This window comes from Macaca nemestrina, chromosome 12, assembly GCF_043159975.1.
Source record: "Macaca nemestrina isolate mMacNem1 chromosome 12, mMacNem.hap1, whole genome shotgun sequence".
NCBI classification, from domain to species: domain Eukaryota; kingdom Metazoa; phylum Chordata; class Mammalia; order Primates; family Cercopithecidae; genus Macaca; species Macaca nemestrina.
Window position 1 is genome coordinate 97,482,825 of NC_092136.1, and position 24,817 is coordinate 97,507,641.

General features: G+C 35.2%; 1 long non-coding RNA gene across 1 annotated transcript in view; it reads right to left on the reverse strand.

Moving 5' to 3' along the window:
- Window positions 1-553: 553 nt before the first annotated feature.
- The window catches only part of LOC105484306 (uncharacterized), a 520,010-nt gene continuing 495,746 nt past the window's right edge, over window positions 554-24,817 (reverse strand). Inside the window, exon 4 of the long non-coding RNA XR_988863.2 lies at window positions 554-618. This is a non-coding gene — a long non-coding RNA (uncharacterized lncRNA). The remainder of the gene's footprint in view (window positions 619-24,817) is intronic.

Here is a 24,817-nt window from a genome sequence, read left to right on the forward strand (position 1 = left end):
ATATTATTGTTTAAAATTGCAGTACTGTAACCTCATCATTCACATTCTAAAAAGTGTTATTGAGAACCTAAAAATTTCCTACTTTCCCATTCGTCTCAGAATTCTCTACTTGCCAAGGCAAAACTTATTCTATAAAGTTTATTCCTGTTTTATAAAACATAGCATTTCCTATTGTGAAAAGTTATTGTATATAATATATAAAACATAGCATTTTTTAAAAAACCTATGAAATCACCTAGAAATTCAGTCTCCCAGAAAAATCCCCCATTAATCCGTTGATGTATTTGGCATTTCTATTGTCCAATGTACATATAAGAACAATGAGTAATATATTTGAAAGCATTTGCCTAGTTCTACTATTTCCAAGAAATTTCCATTAGGCAAAGACCCCACATCTGACAGAATGACTGGGCAATAATCTTATGCTGTTTCGAAAGGTAATTTCAGATTTGACATATAAAGAACTTTATATTCATCATTCCCACCTTCACAACCACAAAGCTAGACATAACGGAAATAAACAACTTTTCTTGAACTCACCAGAGAATTGAATTCTGAGGGCAAACTGTCACTGCAAGAGGCCGGAGCATGCAAGGAATCAGTGGAGGTGTTATTTACCTGGAGCAAAAGCCACCAGAGCCATTAATTGGTAGGAATACTTGAAATACCAGAGGGTGAGTAGGAGACATGAAACTCCGTGACTCACAGTTTCAAGGGGGCCTCCACACTTTTGTGGGTTTTACCTCCAAGAATCCCACAAAGTTCTCACAGTAAAGGGCCAAAAACAATTCTAGCAAGGCTCTAGCAAGGTGAGAGGAAAAGGAGCCATTTTGAAATGCCTCTAGAGGCTTCCTCTTAACAAAGATTTACTCTCCAGGTGATAAGACTTTCAGAGAGCCTTATCACACCTGGAGGGAAGGGCATTTATCCAGATAGCTAGTTACTCTAGAGCCTCTTGTCTCTTGTAAATGAGGGGTGGGTAGGAGAACATTAGAAACATCTGTGAAGGGCTCATCATAGCCCAGGAGCAAAAACATTAAAATAACTTGATTTAATTATAAGATTATAAAAGTCTTTCCTCCCTCACATCTTAGTATCACATCAGTAGGGATCTAGTATATTGACAGTGGATTCCAGCTAAAGGAGACTTTTCAGGAAGAGTTCTTAGACAAAGACAACAGAAGAAGCAACAAGAAGGAAACTAGACCTATAGTTGCAGCAATCATCACACAAAACTCACCTCCTAGCAATTAACCTATTAACATCAATTAAGCTCAGATGACTTCAATTATCCTCAGATTACAGGCTTTTTCCTTAGTCGCTACTACCTAGTATATCCTCTCCAGCTTTTGGCAAACAAACAAAAACAAGGAAAGCTAAAGGCAAGACAAAGCATATTGTGAAGATAAAACAAACAACAAAACCAGACTAAAAAAATGACACAGATGTTATTATAGAAATATAAGAAAAGAAGTTGAAATAACTATGATTTATCAAGATATTTACTCAAAAAAGTAGACAATATGTAAAAGCAGATGTGTAATGTAAACAAAAAGATTAAAACTCTAAGAATTAATCAAAAGAAAATGCCAGTAAAAAAACACAAATAAGCAAAGTGAATGTTTTTGAGATGCTCATTCATAGCTTGGGTATGGCTGAACATGAATCAGTGAGCTAAAGACATGCCAATAGAAATTTCCAATACTGAAATGCAAGGATAAAAAGTAATGAAAAATGCAAAGCAACATGAAAACAGACAATCCAATAGCTGTGGAACAATTTCAAAAGATATAAATACATGCAATTGAAATATCAGAAGAAGAAAGAGAATGGAACAGAAAAAAAAAATTGGAAAAATAGTCAAGAATTTTTCAAAATTAATAACAGATAGTTAACTACATACAGATCCAGGAAGCACACCAAGGAGAATGAATACCAAAAAAATCTACATGAAGGCATACCACACTCAGATTGCACGAAACCAAATGCAAACAGAATCCTAAAGAAGCATGCATGGGGTGGAAGGAGATAGAGAAAACATCTTATCCAAAGAGTAACAAGCAATAAAAATTGCACAAGTTTTCTCATGAAAAACCATGCAAGGATGAAGAAAGTAAAGTGAAATAAATATTGTTGAAGGAAAGAAAAAAAAATGCAACCTAGAATTTTATATTCATCAAAATTGTCTTTCAAAAGTGAAGGCGAAATAAAGACAGCAAATAATTCAGCAAATCAAAAGACAATGTAACCATTCAGAAACCATTATTTTCTTTGAAGCCTGGAGCTCTAGATATGGTTAGCAGTCACTTTTGAAATAATTGTTTATTTGACTTTTCCTAGGTTCATACAGAAAATAACTCACAAGTTAACATTCTTTTAGTTTCTAAAATCACTTTTCCACCCATAGCATAGAAAAGGTATGCATATTGATGTGCTATATAGATGAGTTTGCCTGATAAAATATAGTTAACATAGTTAACTTTGAATTTATTGTAACAAAAATATTTTAAGTAGATCCCATGAAATATTTGAGCTCTCCTTATATAAAAAATTTTTTGTTGTTTATATGTAACTCAAATTTAATTGAATATTTTATATTTTTGTTGGCTAAATATGGTAAGCCTACACACAGGTAAAATAAACCACAGCCTCAATTATACCCAACTCATCACCAAAAACTGCCCAAAACACTAGTCCCAAGAAGGTAGCTTTAATTAGAATAATCAGATGTCTCTAGCAGTTCATCATGCCTCACATCTTAATAAATATCAATTGTCACCAATAACAAAAGCCTCATGTTATTCTTTATGAAAATGCGTTCTATTTGTTGAGCAAAATACTCTATAACTTCAATGTGTGCTTATTTTTTAAATAATAATTTTTTTTGGAGTCTAAATAAAACTTTTCAAAGTCTCCTGATTTTAACTTAAGTAGTCACCATTTAGTGGTAGCTGTTATTTTTCTCTCCCATACCAATCAACAACGTAAGGAGTATAGTTCAGGTAGGTTTGCTTCTTGCTGCTACTTGGAAATTCCAGACTCTAGTTCCTGTCACATCTCTAAAATCCTGAGCTCCTTTAAAGCAAATGCTGTTAGCTATACCACTTGGACAGTTACTGACTGGTGGGTTGTTGACTCTCAGTAAATAGAAATAAACTAAGAGTCTGAGATGGGTTTGAGCAAGGCAGTTTATTGGGACTTTCAGCTCCAGCAGAAAGGGAAACAGCAAAAGGAAGATACCTGAAGCTGGCTTCAGAAAGCAAGTTAGTCATTATTCTGAGGTTTTATTTTCTTTGGACATCCTCTGGTGGACATCATTGCATATTTGGGGTGGTCTGTCAATTTCAGCTATGCAGTTTCTCCTTAGGCTTCTTCATGTGATGCCTATCTCATTAGCATCTTAAATCTCCACCTAGGAGTGTGATTTTTTTACTATTAAAATGAAGCAAAGGTCAGGATAGGACATTACTGGGCGTGCACATTTGGGGAGGGTTTTTTGGAAAGTGCCTGCACTTGTTAACCAGGGTGTCTGTGGTCAGAGTGCTCTGTTCCCTTCCGTTCTGTGTTGGTTCACTTTGTGAAAGAAAGTGTTCGTCATTGTCAGGCTGCAAGGCTGAACACAGCTAGCACAGTCAAGCACACACAAGGAAAAATGGGGAGGGATCCCATCCAGTTTTCCCTATCTGTCTCAGTACTTTCCAGACTATCAAACCCAAGATTACTTGCCTCTTTAGTTGAAGATTTTAACACCTTCACCATCTTCATTGCCATCACTATTTAAAGCATCAATCCTCATATTTCAACATCCATTTAGAGGATCCATCCAGAGCTCTAACCTCTGAATTGCTTTACCTCATGCCAACGGAATTTACACCTCCTTCACTTTAGCCCCCATAGTCATCTATGGTCTTAGGTTAGGCCAGAGCCTCTCATCATCTTGCTGTGGTACGCATTTGTGCCGTTACTAAAATACAGGTGTATTCCAGATGATCACATCAGTCACAAGGGCAGCTATGTGGGGACTATGAGGGTCTGAGTCTGGTGCCTTGCTGGCTCTGAATGAGAGGAATTCTGTTTACCTCAGCTTGCCCATGTACATGTTTTCATTTTGTATCTGTGCCCTGAATAGAAAACATTTGTGAAGCTTAGTTTAATATTAACTAATGCAGAGCCTCTTAATATTAATTTCAGGCATCCACCTTCGACCAAATTTCTCACACTTCCTGCTCATATATTCTAAATAACCTCTCTAACAATTTTGAATCCCAACTGAGGCCACCTACCAATTGACTCCACCATATTTACATTTTAAATTGTTCTTCTATTCTGACCAGATGGGTCTGTGACTATTATCACATCCTTGAATATACAAAGTGACTTAGACCAACTCTCCTTGTTCTCCCCTGACAGACTTTTATCCCTGATTCAAAGTAGCTAAGCATGCCTAAAAAGTAAAATATGAGACGAAGCACATATGTTCCACCTTAAATAGTTTACCACAAGTTACATCTGGTCTCTCAACACTGTTATTGATCTTATTTTATTTCCCACTTAATTTCCCATTTAATTACATACTTTCTAAGTTGACTTATATCTCACCTTGTCTTCTCTATTCAAAGTTTCAAACTACTTTTCTTTTACTTATTTGCTGTTTTAGGTTGCTTCTTAATTTACTGAGGGATCAAAAGTATTACAAGAGCTATTTTGATACCACCAGCTCTGCTAACCAATCAGCACCCATGTAACTTAACTCTCCTTTTTCTAATGAGGAGTGGTTTTGACTTCTGTATTATTTACCTAGTGGTGTCCTAATAAAGTTTAAGCAACCAAAAACTGGGAGGCTTAAAACTACACAAATTTATTATCTCACAGTTCTGGAAACTAAAAGATTGAAAGCATCATGTCAGTGGTGCCATGCTTCCTCTGAAACTTGTAAGGAACAACCCTTCCTTCCCTTTCTAGCTTGTGGTGGAGGCTGTCAGTCCTTGGCATCCTTTGGCTTGCAGCTAATATAGTTTGGAGGTTTGTCCCCTCTAAATTTCATGTTGAAATATGATTTTCAATATTGGAGCTGGGGCCTGGTGGGAGGTGATTAGATCATGGAGGTGCATCCCTCATGAATGGTTTAGCACCATTCCCTGCATGGTAAGTGATAACTCACTCATTTAGTTCACACAAGATCTGGTTGTTGAAAAGCCTGGGACCCCCTTCCTCCAGTCTCTCAATTCCACTATCATCATGTGATGTGCCTGTTCCTGCTTTACCTTCAGCCATGAGTAAGAGCTCCCTGAAGCCTCACCAGAAGCTAAGCAGATGCCAGCAGCATACTTCCTGTACAGCCTGCATAGCTGTGAATCAATTAAACCTCTTTTCTTTATAAATTATCCAGCCTCAGATATTTCTTTATAGTGATACAAAACAGCCTAATAACCAGGTGCAGCTCTTCAATTTCTGACTCTGTTATATAATATTCTTTCTGCATGTTTATCTCTCTGTCCAAAAATCCTTCTAAGGATGCCAGTTTTATTGAATTAGGACTCACCCTAATGATCCCATTTTAACTTGAATACATCTTCAGAGACTTTATTTCCAAGTAAAGTCACATTCAAAGGCACCAGAGATACCTATGACTTAAGACTTCAACATATTTTTTAAGGGGACACAGTTTTACCCTTAACAACTTCTAATAAAATAACAACAACTGAATTCCAACCCCTCTCCCTTGTCTCTTAGATCATATCAACATGAAATTATATACAGTGATATCCACACGGATTTATTGATGTAAATACTGTCTCTTAATGAATTAAGTATGGTGGCTCACACCTATAATCCCAACATATTGGGAGGCCAAACATAGGAGGATTGCTTGAGCCCAGGAGTTCCAGACCATCTTTGGTGACATAGTAAAACCCTGCCTCTTCAAAAATTTAAAAATGAGCCAGGTGTGGTGGTGTGCACCTGTAGTCCCAGCCATTCAGGAGGCTGAGGTGGGAGGATCGCTTGAGCACTCCAGCCTAGGGGAAAGAGTGAGACTCTTCCCCCCAATCTTTCTCTTTACACACACACACAGAGACACGTGTACATACATACATATATACATATATATACACACTCCCTTGATATCATACATATACATCAACAAATATACCCCTTCCAGAGCTCCCTACCTTCATCAAATCTTTAGAAACAATTGTCTACGTTATCTGCCTCCACTTCAGTACCTCCTACTATTTCATCATTTAGATTTTTTTTCATACATTATATCAAAACCACTCGTATCTAGGCCACTAATGTCCTCTACCATGTCAGAGGTCAATTCTCACATTTAAATACAACTTACATAGGTTTTCACTATTTCTTCAACCATTTTCTTTACTTGATACATAGGATATAACACTGCTGGTTTTCTATAGGGTTAGGTGGTGGGCCTTTCATTCTTTTGTTCTCTCGCTCACATCCTTTTCCTGAACTTTAAGGTCACCATTGTACAGGTCTTTGTGCTCCTCTTTTCTAGATCTACTCTATCATTAGGTAGTTGTATCTATCACCATTTCCACCCTAGTGCATTTTAGATTTATATGACCAGCGCTTACACGATTTTTGAGCTCAAATATATAGGAAATTCAGTATCATCATGTCTCAAATTAACCTTTGATTTCCTCCATAAGTATCCAAATCTTTCCTATTTTAGCGAATGACACAACTATTCTCAGTTATTTAAGCCCTAGTAAAGATACCACATCAGAAAGTCATCATGTTAAAATGAGGGAAAACCAAAAACACAGAAAATATTTTTTTAAAGTCAAAGCAACAAAAAAAGTATTAACCCTAAAAATGAACAAGAGTGTCTTAGAGTTGACTGTTTACCTAAAATAGAAGTCAGAAATCAAAGGACTGATGAAACAAAATTTGAAATAAATGGAAAAAATGGTAGATTAAATACAATACATTTTTACATTGAATTTGAATAATAAAATTTTTAATTACAAGTTAAAGACTGTAAAACCAGATTTTAAAAAGAAAACAAATATATGCTGTATGCAAGAGATATCTTCAATAAAAGGACACAAAATTTGACAGTGGAATTGTGGAGAAAGACATACTAGACAAAGACCATACAAAAGGAAGTTGATATATCTATACTAAAATGGAAAAGCATAAACTCTGGGACAATAAATAATACAGAAGATAAGGAAAAAACATAATTATAAAAGAAAGAGTCAATTTAAAACTAAGACAAAGCAATCATACATTTACATGCAACCAACAACATAGTTTTAACATATATAAGGTAAAAACTGGAAAAAAGGGAATAAATAACATTAATGAAAAATACAGTTGAAATTTTAAAAAAACTTCTCTCAGTAACAAGATTAGAAAAATATTATTTAGAATGTAGAAAATTTGAATGACACATTTAAAAAAGATATACAGAAAATAGTACATAATAACTGTAGATTGTACATTCTTTTCATGTGACTATGAAAAAAATGCCAATATTTGGCTCAATTAATACCAAAGTTTTAAAACCACACTAAATATGCAATCTAACTACAGGAGAATTAAACAAGAAATGAATAACAGAAACACAACTAGAAAATTCTAAGAAGTTTGGAAATTAAGTAATATGCCTTTATTTAATTGATGGATAAAAAATAAGTTATAGAGATGTATTAAATGTTTTGAAAACACATAATGAAAATGCATTTCAATGCTTCGTGACATATATTTACAGAAGCAAAGTGAAGGAATTTATTGCATTTCACAATGATGCAGAAAGAATAATGATTTATAGAACTAAAAAACTAGAACCAATAAATCATAAAATAAAAGAGAGAAAATTAAAAGCCCAAAATAGAGAAAAATAAAGCACAATTATTTATGTATTTTATATCGAATATTAACACAATTGTTAAACTCCTAGAAAGACTAATCAAATTTGGCTGGGCACGGTGGCTCAAGCCTGTAATCCCAGCACTTTGGGAGGCCGAGACGGGCGGATCACGAGGTCAGGAGTTCGAGACCATCCTGGCTAACACGGTGAAACCCCGTCTCTACTAAAAAATACAAAAAAAAAAAAACAGCCGGGCGAGGTGGTGGGCGCCCGTAGTCCCAGCTACTCGGGAGGCTGAGGCAGGAGAATGGCGTAAAAACCCAGGAGGCGGAGCTTGCAGTGAGCTGAGATCCGGCCACTGCACTCCACCCTGGGCGACATAGCGAGACTCCGTCTCAAAAAAAAAAAAAAAAAAGACTAATCAAATTTGAGATACACAGGTATCAGTATAAAAAATATGAAATCAGAATTAGGAGAAATATGGCACTTAGAAGATAGGGCTAACATGCAGCTCCCACTTTGATGGATAGAACAGTGTGTGGAGGCTCACATGAATGCTTGCTCCAAGAACTACCACAAGAACATAACCAGGAAAACTGAAAGAATTCAGGGATTCTTTAAAAGAAGTGGCATGCCACTGCAAATTCTGTGAGACAGGTGAAAAACTATGAGTTCCCAAGGCATAAGAGGAGGAAAACCTACCTCCAAAAACACATCCCCAGTAGAGAATCTGAAAATCCAGATCACAAGAGAAGGATTTAACCTTACCTAGAGGTAAAATGGATTTAGGGAGCTGCACAAAATATAAAAGTAGAAACAGCTGTGGGAAGAGCCGTGTAAGCACTCACAGTCTCCAGCTAAAGCCCAGGGAAGCCATCCCTGACTATATCTCATAGTGGCCCTTGGGGAAGGCAGCCAGCAGGATTAGGGAGGGCTCGTAGGGTGAAGGAATCTTCCAACTTAAATTTGTAACAATTTCAACTGGGCGTATGTTTTCTTGAGCAGAATTGGAGGGGCAAATGAGAACTGCTGCAGTTAACAAGCATGGGAACCACTACTGACAGTATGGACAGAGGGTAGGGGCAAGGCCTGAAAGCTGTGCTTGTTTTCTCAGTGGGAAGCTCACGGCCTGGCACAAGGTCTGAGTAGGGCACTGTGGGAGCAGGACTGACCTTGCCAAATGCATGGGAGGAGGGTGAGGCCTCTTGCTACTGTCTATCCCCCACTTCCATGGCGAACTATAAGACACAGCAGAGGCAGCTATAATTCCATATGGAACATAAACCCATTGGCTTGAGAACCATATACCCTCATCTCCCACCACGGTTGCAGTAAGCCCTGCCCAAAAGAGTTTGAGCCCACACCCACTTAACCCTGTCCCCACCTGATGCTGTTTCTCTACCCAGCCTGGCAGCAAAACACAAAAGACAGAAACTCTTGGGAGCTTTATGACCCCACCATTGCCTGAAAAATCAGAAAAGTTACCCTGGCCAATTTAGGGCAAGTTCATATGCCCCTGCTAGTACCACAGCTGGTACTCTCTAGAATACACCACCTTCTCGCTGGAGGCCAACCAACTGAGGCCACTGCAGCAACTCATGACAGAATAACTCTGCTCCCAGGAAGCAGAAAACAACAGCGAATTCCACGGCCTAAAACGTCTTGATTAAACAGAAGCCCTGAATCTATCCATAAGGCAACTTCACTGCTAGCATAACAAGCATTTGAGAAAGTCAGCACACTAACATATCTACAACCAAAGACTCTCAAAGAGTGCACTTAACTCCCCTGCTACCTCCACCAGAGCAGGTAAGTGCTGGTATCCATTGCTGGGAGACCTGAAGAAGAACCACATCACAGGACTTTTTGCAGACATTCCCCAGTACTGGCCCAGAGCCTAGTAGCTCTGCTGGGTGGCTAGACCCAGAAGAGCAATAACAATCACTGCAGTATGACTCTCAGGAAGCCCTCACTCTAGGGGAAGGGGGAGGGCACCACATTAATGGATCACCCTAAGGGATGAAAGAATCTGAAGAGCAGGACTTGAGTTCCAGATCTTTCCACTCAAACAGTCTACCCAAACGAGAAGGAAGTAATGTTATTAAAATGACATAACAGGGTTCTATAACATCCCCAAAAGATTACAATAGCTCCCCAGCAATGGACCCAAACCAAGATGAAACTCAGAATTGCCAGATAAATAATTCAGAAAGTTGATTATTAAGCTACTCAGGGGGATACCAGAAAATAGTGAAAACAGCTTAAAGATTTTTTTTTTAAATACAGGATATGAATTTAAAAATTCTTCAGAGAAATAGATATCATAAAGAAAAACTGCCACATGTTCTGGAAATGAAAGACACAATTAGATAAATACAAAATGCACTGGAAAGTTTCAACAATAGACTAGAACAATGAGAAGAAAACCTCAGAACCCAAAGACAAGGCTTTTGAATTAACCCAATCAGACAAAGACAAAAATAAATAAATAAAAAATAAACAAAGCCTCCAAGAAAACTGAATTTTATTAAGTGGTCAAACCTAAGAATAATTGGTGTTCCTGAGTAAGAAGAGAGATTTAAAAGTTTGGAAAACTTATTTGAGGGAATAATTGAAGAAAACTTCCTTGGCCTTGCTAGACATCTATACATTCAAATTCAAAAAGCAAAAAGAACACCAGGGAAATTCATTGCAAAAAGATTATCACGTAGGCATATTGTTATCAGATTACCCAAAGTCAAGATAAAATAATCTTACCAGCTGTGAGACCAAAGCATCGGCGTAACCTATAAAGACAAACCTATCAGATTAACAGCAGGTTTCTCAGCAGAAACTGTATAGGCCAGAAGGAATTGAGGTCCCATCTTTAGCCAAAAGAAAATAATTTTCAGCCAATAATTGTATATCCAGCAAAACTAAGCTTCATAAATGAAGAGGGGATAAAGTGTTTTTCAGGCAAACACATGCTGAGAGAATTTGCCACTGCCAAGCCAGCACTACAAGAATTATTAAAAGGAGCTCTAATTTTTGAAACAAAACCTCAAAATACACCAAATTAAAGCATAAATCTCACAAGGCCTATTAAACACTAACATAACAAAAGAAGGTATTTAGGCAACAACTAGCATAATTAATAGAACAGTACTTTATATCTCAATACTATTGTTGAATGTAAATGGCCTAAATGCTCCACTTAAAAGATGCATAATGGTAGAATGGATAAAAATTCACCAACCAAATATTTGCTTCTCCAAGAGACTCACATAAATTTAAGGTAAAGGGGTAGAAAAAGATACTCCATACAAACAGAAACCAAAAGCAAACAGGAATAGTTATTCTTATATCAGCAAACAGACTTTGAAGCAGCAACAGTAAATTAAGACAAAGAGGGACATTATACAATGATTAAAAAAAAAAATTAGTCCAAGAGGAAAATATCACTATCCTAAATATATATGAAACTAATGCTGGCACTTCCAGATTCATAAAACAATTACTACTGGACCTAAGAAATGAGATAGATGGCAACAAAATAATAGTGAGGGACTTCAATACGCCACTGACAGCATTAGATAGGTCATCAAAAAAGAAAGTCAACAAAGAAACAATGGACTTTATTCCCTAGAACAAATGTACTTAACAGATAATTACAGAACATTCTACTCAACAACTGCAGAATACACATTCTTTCCATCACACATGGAACATTCTCCAAGATAGACCATATGATAGGTCATAAAACAAGTCTCAATAACTTTAAAGAAATCTAAATTATTGTGCATTCTCTCAGGCCTCTGTGAAACAAAACTGAAAATTAACTTCAAAAGGAGCCCTCAAAACCATACAAATACATGTAAAATCAATAATATTCTCCTGAATGATCTTAGGGTCAACAATGAAATCAAGACAGAAATTTAAAAATACTTTGAATGGAACAGCAGTGAAACATCTTATCAAAATCCCTGGGGTACAGAAAAAGCACTACTAAGAGGAAAGTTCATAGCATTAAATTCCTATATCAAAAAGTCTGAAAGAGCACAAATAGACAATCTAAGGTCATACGTCAAGGAACTAGAGAAACAAGAACAAACCAAACCCAAAGACTGCAGAAGAAAATAAATAACAAATTTCATAGCAGAATTAAATGAAATTGAAACAAAAATATGAAATATAAATGAAACAAAAAGCTGCTTCTTTGAAAAGATAAACAAATTTGATAGACTATTAGCAAGACTAAGAAAAGAAGAAATAAGATCCAAAGAAGCTCAATTAGAAACAAAACAATACCACAGAAATACAAAAGATCATTCAAATCTACTATGAGCACCTTTACATGACAAACTAAAAAATCCAGGGAAGATGGATAAATTCCTGGAGGTATAAAACCCTCCTAGATTAAATCAGGAAGAAATAGAAATTCCAAAGGGACCAATAACAAGTAGCAAGATTGAAATAGTAATAAAAATATTGCCCCAAAACTCCAGAACCACATGGATTTACAGATGAATTCTATGAGACATTCAAAAAACAATTGGTACTAATTCTGGTGAAACTATTCAAAAAGATAGAGAAAAAGGGAATCCTCCTTAAATCATTCTATGAAACCAATATCATCCTAATACCAAAATGAGGAAACAACATAACAAAAAAGAAAACTACAGACCAGTATCCCTGATGAACATAGATGCAAAAATCCTCAACAGAATAGTAGCTAACTGAATCCAACAGCACATCAGAAAGAAAATCCACCATGATCAAGTGGGTTTCATGCCAAGGATGCAGGGATGGTTTAACACACATAAGTCAATAAATGTGATACATTACATAAACAGAATTAAAAAGAAAATTCTTATGATTATCTAAATAGACACAGAAAAAGAATTTGGCAAAATTCAGCATCCCTTTATGATTAAAACCCCCAGCAAAAATCAGCATAAAAGGTACATACCTCCAGATAATAAAAGCCATCTATGACAAACCCACAGCCAACATTATACTGAATGGAGAAACGTTAAAAGCATTTCCCCTGAGAGCTGGAAGAAGACAGGATGCCCGCTTTCACTATTTCTATTCAACATACTACTAGAAGTCCTAGCCAGAAAAACCAGCCAAGAGAAAGAAATAAAGGGTATCCAAATCAGTAAGAAGTCAAGTTAAACCGTTGCTGTTCACTGATGATATGATTGTATACATAGAAAACCCTAAAGACTCATCCAAAAAGCTCCTAAATCTGATAAATGAATTCAGTAAAGTTTCAGGATACAAAATTCATATACAAAAATCAGTAATGCTGCTATACACCAACAATTACCAAGCTGAGAATCAAATCAAGAACACAGCCCTTTTTATAACACCTGCAAAAATAAAATAAAATTGCATTACCTGAGTTCAAACTATACCTCAAGCCTATAGCTACCAAAACAGCATGGTACTGGTATAAAAACTGGCAAGTAGACCAGTGGAACAGATAGGGAACCCAGAAATGGAGCCAAATACTTATAGCCAACTAATCTTCACAAAGTGAACAAAAGCATAAATTGGAGAAATAATACCCTATTTAACAAATGGTGCCAGGACAATTTGCAAGCCACATATAGAAGAATGAAATTGGATCCTCATCTCTCATCTTATACAAAAATCAACTTAAGATCAAAGACTTAAATCTAAGATCTGAACTTATAAAAATTCTAGAAAATAACATTGGAAAAACTCTTCTAGACATTGGCTTAGACAAACAGTTCATGACCAAGAACACATAAGCAAATGCAACCAAAACAAAAATAAAAAGATGGGAACTTATTACACTAAAAAGCTTCTGCACAGCAAAAGAAATAACTGTATGAGTAAACAGACAATCCACAGAGTGGGAGAAAATATTCACAAAATATGCATAACACAAAGGACAAATATCCAGAATCTGCAAAGAACTCAAACAAACAAGCAAGAAAAAAATAATACCATCAAAAAGTTGGCAATGGATGCAAATAGACAGTTCCCAAAAGAAGATATACAAATGGCCAACAGACATGGGAACAATGCTCAACATCACTAATTATCAGGGAAATGCAAACTAAAACCACAATAAGATACTACCTTACCCTGCAAGAATGGCCATAATTAAAAAAAAAAAAAAAGATGTTGGCATGGATGTGCTGTAAAGGGAACCCTTCACTGCCAGTGGGAATGTAAACTAGAACAACCACTATGGAAAACAAACAATATGGAGATTCCTTAAAGAATTAAAAGTTGATCTTGTTGACATGGATGTGGTGAAAAGGGAACACTTCACTGCCGATGGGAATGTAAACTAGTATAACCACTATGGAAAACAGTATGGGGATTCTTTAAAGAATTAAAAGTTGATCTACCATTTGATCCAGCAATACTACTACTAGTTATCTAACCAAAGTAAAAGATGTCATTATATGAAAAAGACACTTGCACGTGCATGCTTATAGCAGCACAATTCACTATTGCAAAAATATGGAACCCACCTAAATGTCCATCAACCAACAAGTACATAAAGAAAATGTGATATATATATATATATATATATATCATAGCATAGATATATATAGAGATATATATATATAGCATAGAATACTACTCAGCCATAAAAAGGAATGAAATAATGGCATTTGCAGCAACTTGAATGTAGTTGGAGACTGTTACTCTAAGTGAAGAAATTCAGAAATCAAAAACCAAACAGTATATGTTCTTACACACAAGCAAGAGCTAAGCTATGAGGACACAAAGGCATAAGAATGACATAGTTACATAATAGACATTGGGGACTCGAGGGGAAGGGTGGGAGAAGGGTGAAGGATAAAAGACTACACATCGGGTACAGCGAACACTGCTCAGTTGATGGGTGTTCCAGAATCTCAGAAATCACCACTGAAGACCTTATCCATGTAACCAAAACCACCTGTTTCCCCAAAACTATTGAAATAATAAAAAAGAATATAAAATCACCCCCCAAATCTATAAAGGTAAAGTAACAAAACAAAAAGTTTGGATTACTACAGACAGTAAAAAGCAAACCAAAGGGACTGAATGAGTAACTGCATGTCAATGAATTACTTACATAAAGTGAAAAATTTGTTAGAAAAATCTAGCATAAAACTGGGCCAGGCTTAATGGCTCATGCCTGTAATCCAGCAGTTTGGGAGCCTGAGGTGGAAGCATTGCTTTAGGACAGTCTGAGACCAGCCTAGGAAACACAGCAAGTCCCTGTCTCTATAAAAATATTAAAAAAAAAAAAAAAGAGCCTGAGAGTAGCAATACTATAAAATCTAAAATAATCTCATATCTATTTTTTTAAAATAGGCTCTTATTAAGAACTTTCCCTCAAATGAAACTCTAACACAAGATGGTTTCACCAATGAAAATGATTAAGGAAGGAAAAATACCAACCCTACATAACTAGGTCAATTGGATATCTACGTGGAAAAATAAAGCATAATGCACAACAAATGAAAGTAAATTCCACAAGGATTGTAGATATACATGAAAAAGGTAAAATAGTTTATTAATGGTACAATACAAAAGCATTTATGTGACATGTGACTCCTTTTCCTCCTCCCACCCCAATCAAGTGGCGGGAACAGGGGAGGCAGATGTGCAATATGTAATGTCTTCGACAGGTCACAGAAAGTACTAAAAAAAAATTGATAAATTGAACTCATTAAGTTAAGGGCATATTCCTTAAAACACACAAACAAGAGAGTGAAAAAGCAAGTTAAACAATGGGAGAATATATTGTAATACAAATGTGAGACAAAGGAGTCATGTGGAACAAAGAACTTATAAAAATTAATAAGGAAAAGCAGACATCTACTCAAAAAATGGCCAAAAATTGAACAAGTATTTCTTAAAAGAGGATATTCAAAACCCCCATAGGCATATTGAAGACATGCCAATTAAAACCACAATGAGAGATGACTATCCACTCCACAGTGTGAAAAAAACTATTAGACTTTTCATAAACTGCTGGTGGAAGTATAAATTAGTTTATCTACTATGGAATACTGTTTGTTGATATCTTCTAAAACTGAGTGTACACCATCCATGTCACTTGGTATTGCTCTACTACATATAGAAAAAAGAGAAATATGCCAAAAGATATGCACAATTATGGACATAGCAGCATTATTCATAGTAGTTCCCAACTGGAAGCACCCTAAATGTCTATCAACATTAGACTGGGGTAAAGAAAGTTATAGTCTATCAACCAATTACTGTTAAACGCAACAGCAGATGAGTATCAACGAGTATCACCATCATCATACTTAGTAAAAGAACCCTGCTGCAAAAAGCAAATATTATAAGCTTCCATTTGATTGGAATTTAAAGAGAAAACTAGTCTATCATGATTAAAGGTCAGAATATTGACTATTTCTTAGAATAACAATTATTGGAAGGAGGCACAAGGAAGGCTTCTGCATGTTGATAATATCCTACACATTGATGTGGTGGCCTCATTTTTCAAATAAATAACTAAAAATCACAGCTATTAGTTTAATTATCTGGGTCATAGAGCCATTGAATGAAGAATACAGGAGGATGCAGAGCCTGGTTTTCTCATGTTGACCGTGGGACATCCGGAAATACAAGCTAGGGGCATCTATGGAAAGGGCAGTAATTGAGAGATTGAGAGATTGGATATTTCACTCTTGGGATCCTGCTGGGTAGCAGATTTTTCTTCACCAATTGACACTGATGAAAACATGTAATTTGGTATTCAGTGGTTTCTAAGCCATAGAGTCTCAGAAGCAGCTATATATTACCTTTCAATAATATGAGAAAACAGACTAGCAGACAAACAGCGAGGATGGCTTCTATCATTACTCAGGGGTCCAGGAAAGAAAACTGTATAAGCCACTGTCCTACAAACATATTTCCCTGCCTCTGAGAAAATAGAGTTTTCCTAACAAGGGTTGACACTGAGTCAAGTATGCTTGTTTTATAATGGCAATGTTAGCTTTGATTTTAGATCCCTGCAGATGTTTTAAATTGTGAGTATACAAGTCCTAGAAAAACCTATGTTGCAAAAGCAAATACTTTAACAAAAAGTATTCTTTTTTTTGTAGCTCATATTGTAAAAAATAATGTTATGAGAATTTTACTAATTTTAAAAATTGCTATTCTAAAACTAAGCATTTTTCATGCCATTTGGATAGGCTTACTAAAGTAATACTATTAAAGAAATGATTAAAAGAAGTGACAGTCTGAACTCGTATTTTTTAGAAATCAATTGCTTTACCAAAATAATTATCAAATGACTGCCAAGTATTCAAGTGTCTAGGACATGGGCTTAATAGATAGTTTCTATCAAAATTAATTATATTTATATAGAAATAAAAAGACAAAAACACTATATAACACTATTTAAATGATATTAACATTCTCAAAGACAAAAATAATTGACCCGAAATCATATCTACTTTTACAAAAATAATACATCAGAGACTAAATACTCAGTAAGAAATCTTACAAATAAGGCAAAATAGTAAATTAACTGAATGTTCAGAATATTGCTGTTATCTGTTATTTTTCAACTTTTACACAGTGGATGGGGTTAAGCATTTGTGTCTGAGCCTTGTCATATATTCACTATTTTGAGCACATCATCTGTTCAATTATAAAATCTGTTCCTGCCACAGGTATCACTGATTCAAAATTTCTATGCATTAAAATATTTTTTAAGTGTATAAAATTTTTATGTTAAAAAGTTCATCTATACAGTACTCCTGCTATTAATAATAGCCAATTTTATTAAACGCTTACTATTCACTAGACTCAGCTTAAGGTGATTTATTCGTATTATTTTTATCAAATTAGCAAAACAAGGCTAGAAGATAAATACTAATATTGTTCCTGCTTTAGAGACGAGGAAAATAAAGCCTGGAAAGGTGAAGTAGCTTATTCAAAGCCATGCAGTTTTTAAATAGTAGCTAGAATTCAAATTCTGGAAGTCTGAATCCAAACCCAATTTCATCAAATATATTTGTTTTTATATAAATATGAACATATGAGAATAAAAGTAACCCCAAAACATAGAATTACATAATTTATCAGATATTCCAGAGATAATATGAAATGATGAAGTAGCCATTAATAAGTTCCATTAATAAATTTGGAAGTCATTAATGAAGTTCAGTGTCTCAGAAATCAAAGATGACAAATAATATGAAGTTAGTTATGATGAACAAAATATCTATTTTAGAAAAAAGAGGGAGCTCTTAAATTTGTGCTTTCTAAAAGACTGCGCTGTTATACAGACTTTATAACCGTATATGAAAGACATACCAGGCCGGGCGCGGTGGCTCACGCCTGTAATCCCAGCACTTGGAAGACCAAGGCGGGCGGATCACGAGGTCAGGAGATTGAGACCATCCTGGCTAACACGGTGAAACCCCGTCTCTACTAAAAATACAAAAAAATCAGCCAGGCGTGGTGGCAGGCGCCTGTAGTCCCAGCTACTACTCGGGAGGCTGCAGCAGGAGAATGGCGAGAGCCTGGGAGGCGGAGCTTCCAGTGAGCCGAGATTGCGCCACTGCACTCCAACCTGGACAAAAAAGCAAGACCCTGTCTCAAAAAAAAAAAAAAAGAAAAGAAAAGAAAAAAAGAAAGACATACCAAAAGGAAATCTTTTAATATACATTAGTTAGGAAAGAGGCATATGTTCCAAATGATGCCCTTCATGTTAAAATATGGAAAGAAAAAATGTGGAAAGGAGTCACATTAAAATATTGATGCTTTAAAAATTGTGTTATCTTTTTCTTCAAATTGGGCACATGAAATACATGTTACTTACATAGTCTCAAAAACAAATAGTTACAGGAATCAATAATACATACCTCCTGCAGTAATTTTACATTTCTAACATTCTCATCTGATTCTTTATAATAAAAATAAAATCTTTTTTGTTGTGAGTTTTCTCTGCACTGTAATTACATTGACACCTTACTGTAGATGGCACATTTTACAAGTTGAAAGTAGACAGAACACATGTTCTCTTTCCATTTCTAAACCTTCTAGTGTTCTATTCATGTGGTGAAATATATTTTCAAAGCAAAATTTGCCTATCAGTCTCAGTTAAGAGGAGTCTATGGAAGTGAGAGAGACAGAGGACCATTTGGGGGAAAAAAAAAAAAAAAGAATATGCTATTATTTTCCTTTATCTTAGAAAATAACTTGGAAAGAAGTTTAATGTTAATGTTAAAATATTAACATTAGGAGTATCGTTAAAGGATGAAGAAAATCTTTTAATAATAAAAATCAAAGGTGATATATATTTTGTTTTGGATGACAGACATTTTCATATGGAAATCCGTGGTTACTAGGTGAGGTGTGGATTCTATGGCCCATAACTTCTATTCCCCAGGGCTAGATTACTTTACTCTTTATTGACTAGCTTTCCTGTTGGGTCACCAAATCAGACAACGCCCTTTAGACATCTTTCTTTTATACTATGAAGATGAATGTGTTTCATTGCAACTACTCCAGGCTAGTAAGTAAGTAAGTTTGCTTGCTTCTTTTTGAAAAAAATAATGAATTGTATTAAAAATAATATTAAGGGCCAGGCACAGTGGCTCATGCCTGTAATACCAGCACGTTGGGAAGCCTAGGCGAATGGGTCACTTGAGGTCAGGAGTTCAAGACCAGTCTGGACAGCATGGAGAAGCCCTGAAACCCCATCTCTACAAAATATATAAAATTTACTCAGGCAGGGTGGCTCTCACCTGTAGTTCCAGCAACTCCAGAGGCTGAAGTTGCAGGATTGCCTGAGCCCAGGAGGCAGAGGTTGCATGCAGAGAACCCAGATTGCACTACTGCACTCCAGCCTGGGCAACGGAGAGATAACCTATTTCAAAATAATAATAATAATAATAATAACAACAACATTAAGTATATGAAGCATGATGCAGCCTATCTCTTCAACTAGGGTTCAAGGAGACTATTATTTGTAGTTAGCACTAGATAGGTTTAAATGTCATCCAAAAACAGGATTACATTTGTTGTCAGGACAACTTTTTCTTCAATACTTGGGTGTATCAAACTTAGGAAATAATTGTTTATACCAACATATTTCTAAAAACAAGAGATGTCTCAAATGTATTTTTCATACTAGACTTTTATCATTTAAAATATTGCTGTACAATAATAAGCTAATTATACATATGAGAAAACTGAGGCACAAAAATTGGCATGGCTACTCATTAGTTGATTTTTCACTAGTGATATTTATTATTTATTATTCATCAAATGCAGTGCTGTGTGCTGGGAATATGATGATAGATAAGAATGCAGGCAAGAATGCCCTAAAGTAGGTTGTAGCTCACAGGAGAAAATGGACTAAATAAGAAATTATAATACTTGTTAAAAATATCTCTGATATAGAGAAATAATGGGGTTTGAACAGACTTTAAAGGCCTTGAGTTTTCTACTACATAATCATATGTCAATGTAACATCAAAATAAATTCAAAAACCCAGTAAAGGAGACCTACTTGGGAAATATGAAACATAAATTTTCTTTAAAAATTTTGAAAGATCTATTCATTCTGAAAACAATGTTGCATGATGAATTTTATTCTAATCAATAATTTGTATCATTTGAATTATGTGTGGAAATTTTTCTTTCACTGGACAAATAGACTCAGTACTGTCAGTAGTTTATACTTTCTGCAACTAATGATATATTAGATCATAATATAATAAAATAATACATGTCATTATATCCAGAATTTAAATATATATCTTCAGATATATATTGTATCATTTTCATATTTTTTTCTTCGAAAAATCTGAAGAAAGGCAGTCTTTGAATGCATTTTTAGAAAAAATCAAATTACTAAAATTACTATATGTAAAATTCATTATCTACAATAAGAAGAAAACAAAATTTTGCTAAGCTCATTAATGAGAGTTGTAGGAAAATTCATTGTAGAGTTTGATCAAAATCAAACAAAGGAATAGGAAGAGTAAATATTCATTTAATCCTTTCCTTATATCATGGTTTGTGCTGAAAATTTACAGATATCATTTTATTCATTCAATATAAAACATTTAGAGGTTGAAGGTCGCTAAATAACATCTAATACAAAACCTAACTCAGATGAGGAAATTGAAGCCAAAGGAATAAATAGTAATCATCTAGAAGTCTTGCCTCTGTCTAATGATTTTTTTAAAAATATACATTTGATCTTCATTTAAGGATCAGGAAGACTGACTTGCAATAACGCTTCTGCTTCTTGCATTATAATATTAGATTACATTACATACTTAATTTTATTGTAGATGAGATTTAAATGCATTTTGCAAAACTATGTAGAAATAAATATGCTGTTTTAAAAAAACATATATTTGCATTTAAACCTACACACACACACACACACACACACACACACGTGTCTCTCAGTATGAATCCACATGATTTGAGAGATGAAAAACTCAATTTACAACAGTGTCCTGTATGTAGCTTGCACAGATGGCATATTCATTTTGAGATGTAATTGGGCCGAACTCAGTGACCTAACTACCCTCTCATTCTGCTACAAAACACCCATAATACTCAGTGAAAAAGCTGACACTTCAGAAAAACAAAATGCCATAAGAAAGACCATATGTTTAAAAATATATATTTCCCAAAATGAAGACCCTGAACTTCTTACCTAGGTTCCTTTTTTTTCTGGCCAAAAATATTCTCTGAAATTCTATTTCACATGAACATGCCACTCATCTGCACCCACCTGGAAGGTGGCACAGTTTTCCAGAATTCATATGGTTCCAAGTTTAATCTCCATGACACAATTGACACAGTTGCTGGCAATTTCTAAGAAGTGGCCCTTGAAGTATTACAGGACACTGTGTACTTTTTGATTTTAGTCATTTTTATCCAGGTATATTTAGAGAAGAATTAAAATACATCATTGAAATGGGGACACACATCACGAAAGTACAATTACATTGCAGCAGAGATTTTGTGGGAGTGTAATCTCACCCAATTCATTTTCCTGAGATGAATCTAATCTGTTTGGTCTGTTGATAGCTAGGAGACCTTTAGTACTTAATTCGTAACTCCTGAGGGTTCATTGATTGTCCAGTCCCTCCTTGGGCTCTCAGAGGTGCTGGGCACACATAATAAGGCACCAGGGCAATCTTTAACATTCAAGCCAAGCCAAGCCAAGAGTACTTTTGTTTTAAGTATTACTTGTACTGCTCTTTAATATACCAAAAGCAGAAGAAAACTTTCAGGGAAAAGATGCAAACATTGTCCACACAGAAGAACTTGTAATTTTTCAGTGGATTTTCTGTTAATATCAGCATATGCCCATGAGTAAAATTTGGCCAGGCTTCACACACTTTCACAGCCAAGGATATTGGAAAGACCATACTCCTTTTCCACTTATTAATCAAGTATTGAATTGATTCTAGGCAGAGAGCTTTCTGAACAGTTTATTTTCTAATTGTATATGGTAATTTTTTAATATAAAAAGTGGGATGCCTTTGAAGCCCTGACTAGGCAGGTTCTACATTGTGTCAACATAAAAAATAAAGTAAAAGGCACGGTATTATATATATTATGGACAATTTTCAGATCATTTGCCAGGATATTTAATGTTTACTCTCTGGACTTACCCTTCAAGAAAACAATCAATCTTCTCAGAAACGTATAACTTTTCATATAATTAGGAACTACCTTCCCATTAAGAAATGAGAACACAACACAGATGACAGAAAAGAGGAAAAGCATGGATTATTTAACATAAACAACTCGGCCTCCTCTATTCAGCAACCATTTTTCTGAAGCTATCTTATTGTAATTACAAAGATAAAGATATCATTTCTTCCCATTCCTTGTCTCTTACACATTTGGCTAACACTTGCAAGCCATGAAGGTAGAAAGGCTACTAAAATATTTATATGTAAGAATTATTCATTCATTTAAACAGTAGCCATTGTGGGCATATCATAACACACAAAGTCAGAATACACACACATACACACACACACACACACACACACACACACACACACACACATATATATATATCTTAGGCAATCAGGATTTGAGACATCCACTGCAGCAGATAGCATACTCTCTGAGAGCTTACAGTTAAGCAGAATGATAAATATGACTCCAAGCTATATTCGTATAAGGGATATGGGACTTCTGATAAATATGAGTAATAAAGCCAAAGTAGGGTACCTTATTGACTATTTTGGATGCAAGACCCTCATAAAGCACACCTTCCCAGTTGACCTATCTCATTATCCTTGACATCAAGCTGCTCTAAGTTGCTGGCATGGCCTTTTGGATGTAAGAGCTAAAAAGTGACTACTCGAGGCTGATGCATTTTTAATAATGGCAACCCTGAGATACCTTTTGGCAGAAATTGCAATTGATTCCAAGGTGATTAGCATATATTCCAGCTGCAGCCAGCCCTTCTGCTGATTTCCCCAATGAACTGTGAACCTCAGAAGTGTTTTGCTGACCTTGTGTTGAATGTGCTTTTCTGGAATTCCCACTTGGAAAGATATAAAATATATTTAACTCACAGTGGCAGCCGTCTTTTGCTTACTGGTTAACTTGGGTGGTGATGGCACCTGGGTCCAAATCATAACAATATCATCTTAGATGGAAAAGGATGATAACATTCAAAGACAGAGACAGATAGCCCAACTCTAACGATAAATTAATAGGGTGAAACTTTAGAACTGTGCAATAATTTATAATTCAAATACTGTGGATTTGTTGAAAATCTTCACCTGAAGTGGCAGTACAATTGTCCCGGTGCTGCTACCATTGATCAAAACAGTTTAGGAACATTGAATTTTATTGTAAAAATCTCTTATACTTTTAGTTACTTTTAGATGAATCATTCTCATTTACATATTTTTTTCTGTCACAACCAGCATTAAGCCTACAAATAATGCATTAGCACTAGTTTGAAATTGCAGGGAGCTGTACCTGTAATATCATAATCATGGAATTTTAAATTATTTTCATGAAAGGTTAGTTTTAAAGTCTCTCTAAGGAAATTGTTACTGTAGTTTATATATGCCATATCCTTCTGATAAAATCAAATCACCCCAAGGGACACACTAGGTAAATCTATCGTATCTATTAATATACCATTCCTAGATTCTTGAATAAGATGATAGCAAACATAATGAAAATTTCCATTTGATATTTATATCATTCAATAAAAGAAAAAGATATCCCCAAAGTCCCATTTCAAACAAAATACATGTAGAAATAAGCGTCCCATAGTCTGAAGCAAGGATATTTTTAAATGTAAATTTTTATTTTGAATAACCTAACATTGTAAAAGGAGAATAGCAGTTACATGAATCTTGAGATGTCTTTCATTTACGGATATAGCCATTTTGCAAAATGCTAATTAAGTTCCTAATGTGCAGTAGGTTATGCAGAGATTGGAGATTCTTAGGTGAAGCACAGAAGAGTTGGTAATTTTATAGGAAATAAATTAATTCCAGTGTTCCTGAAAAACAGCTCACGGTTTGATCAGCAAATATTAACTCAATGACAGCTTAGAATTCAGGGCAACTTCAGAGCTAGAGGAACGAGACAGTTCAGTATGTATTTCATAAGGTAAGAGAGACAGACAAATTTAAATGCACATCTGCAGTGATGGAGCAGGGAAGAATCACTAGCATTTGTTGTTTGGAGATGTAGCACAGATTGAATTCAAAGATATGATTTGCAATAGCTAGCAACAAAGATCTCTGTTTTCTCATTAACTGAGAATGTGAAGAGAAACTTCATTCAGGGACTGATGATAAAGGTTAAATGACATAATTTCCAAAAAGAGAGAATAGCAGGACCAGTAACAGCATAAATAAAAACTTGGTCCATGAAGGAGGTGACAGCTGACATTGAAGATCACTTGAGAAAATGCTTAATATTTAATATATGTGGAAAAGTGAAAATAATGCATATCATTACCTC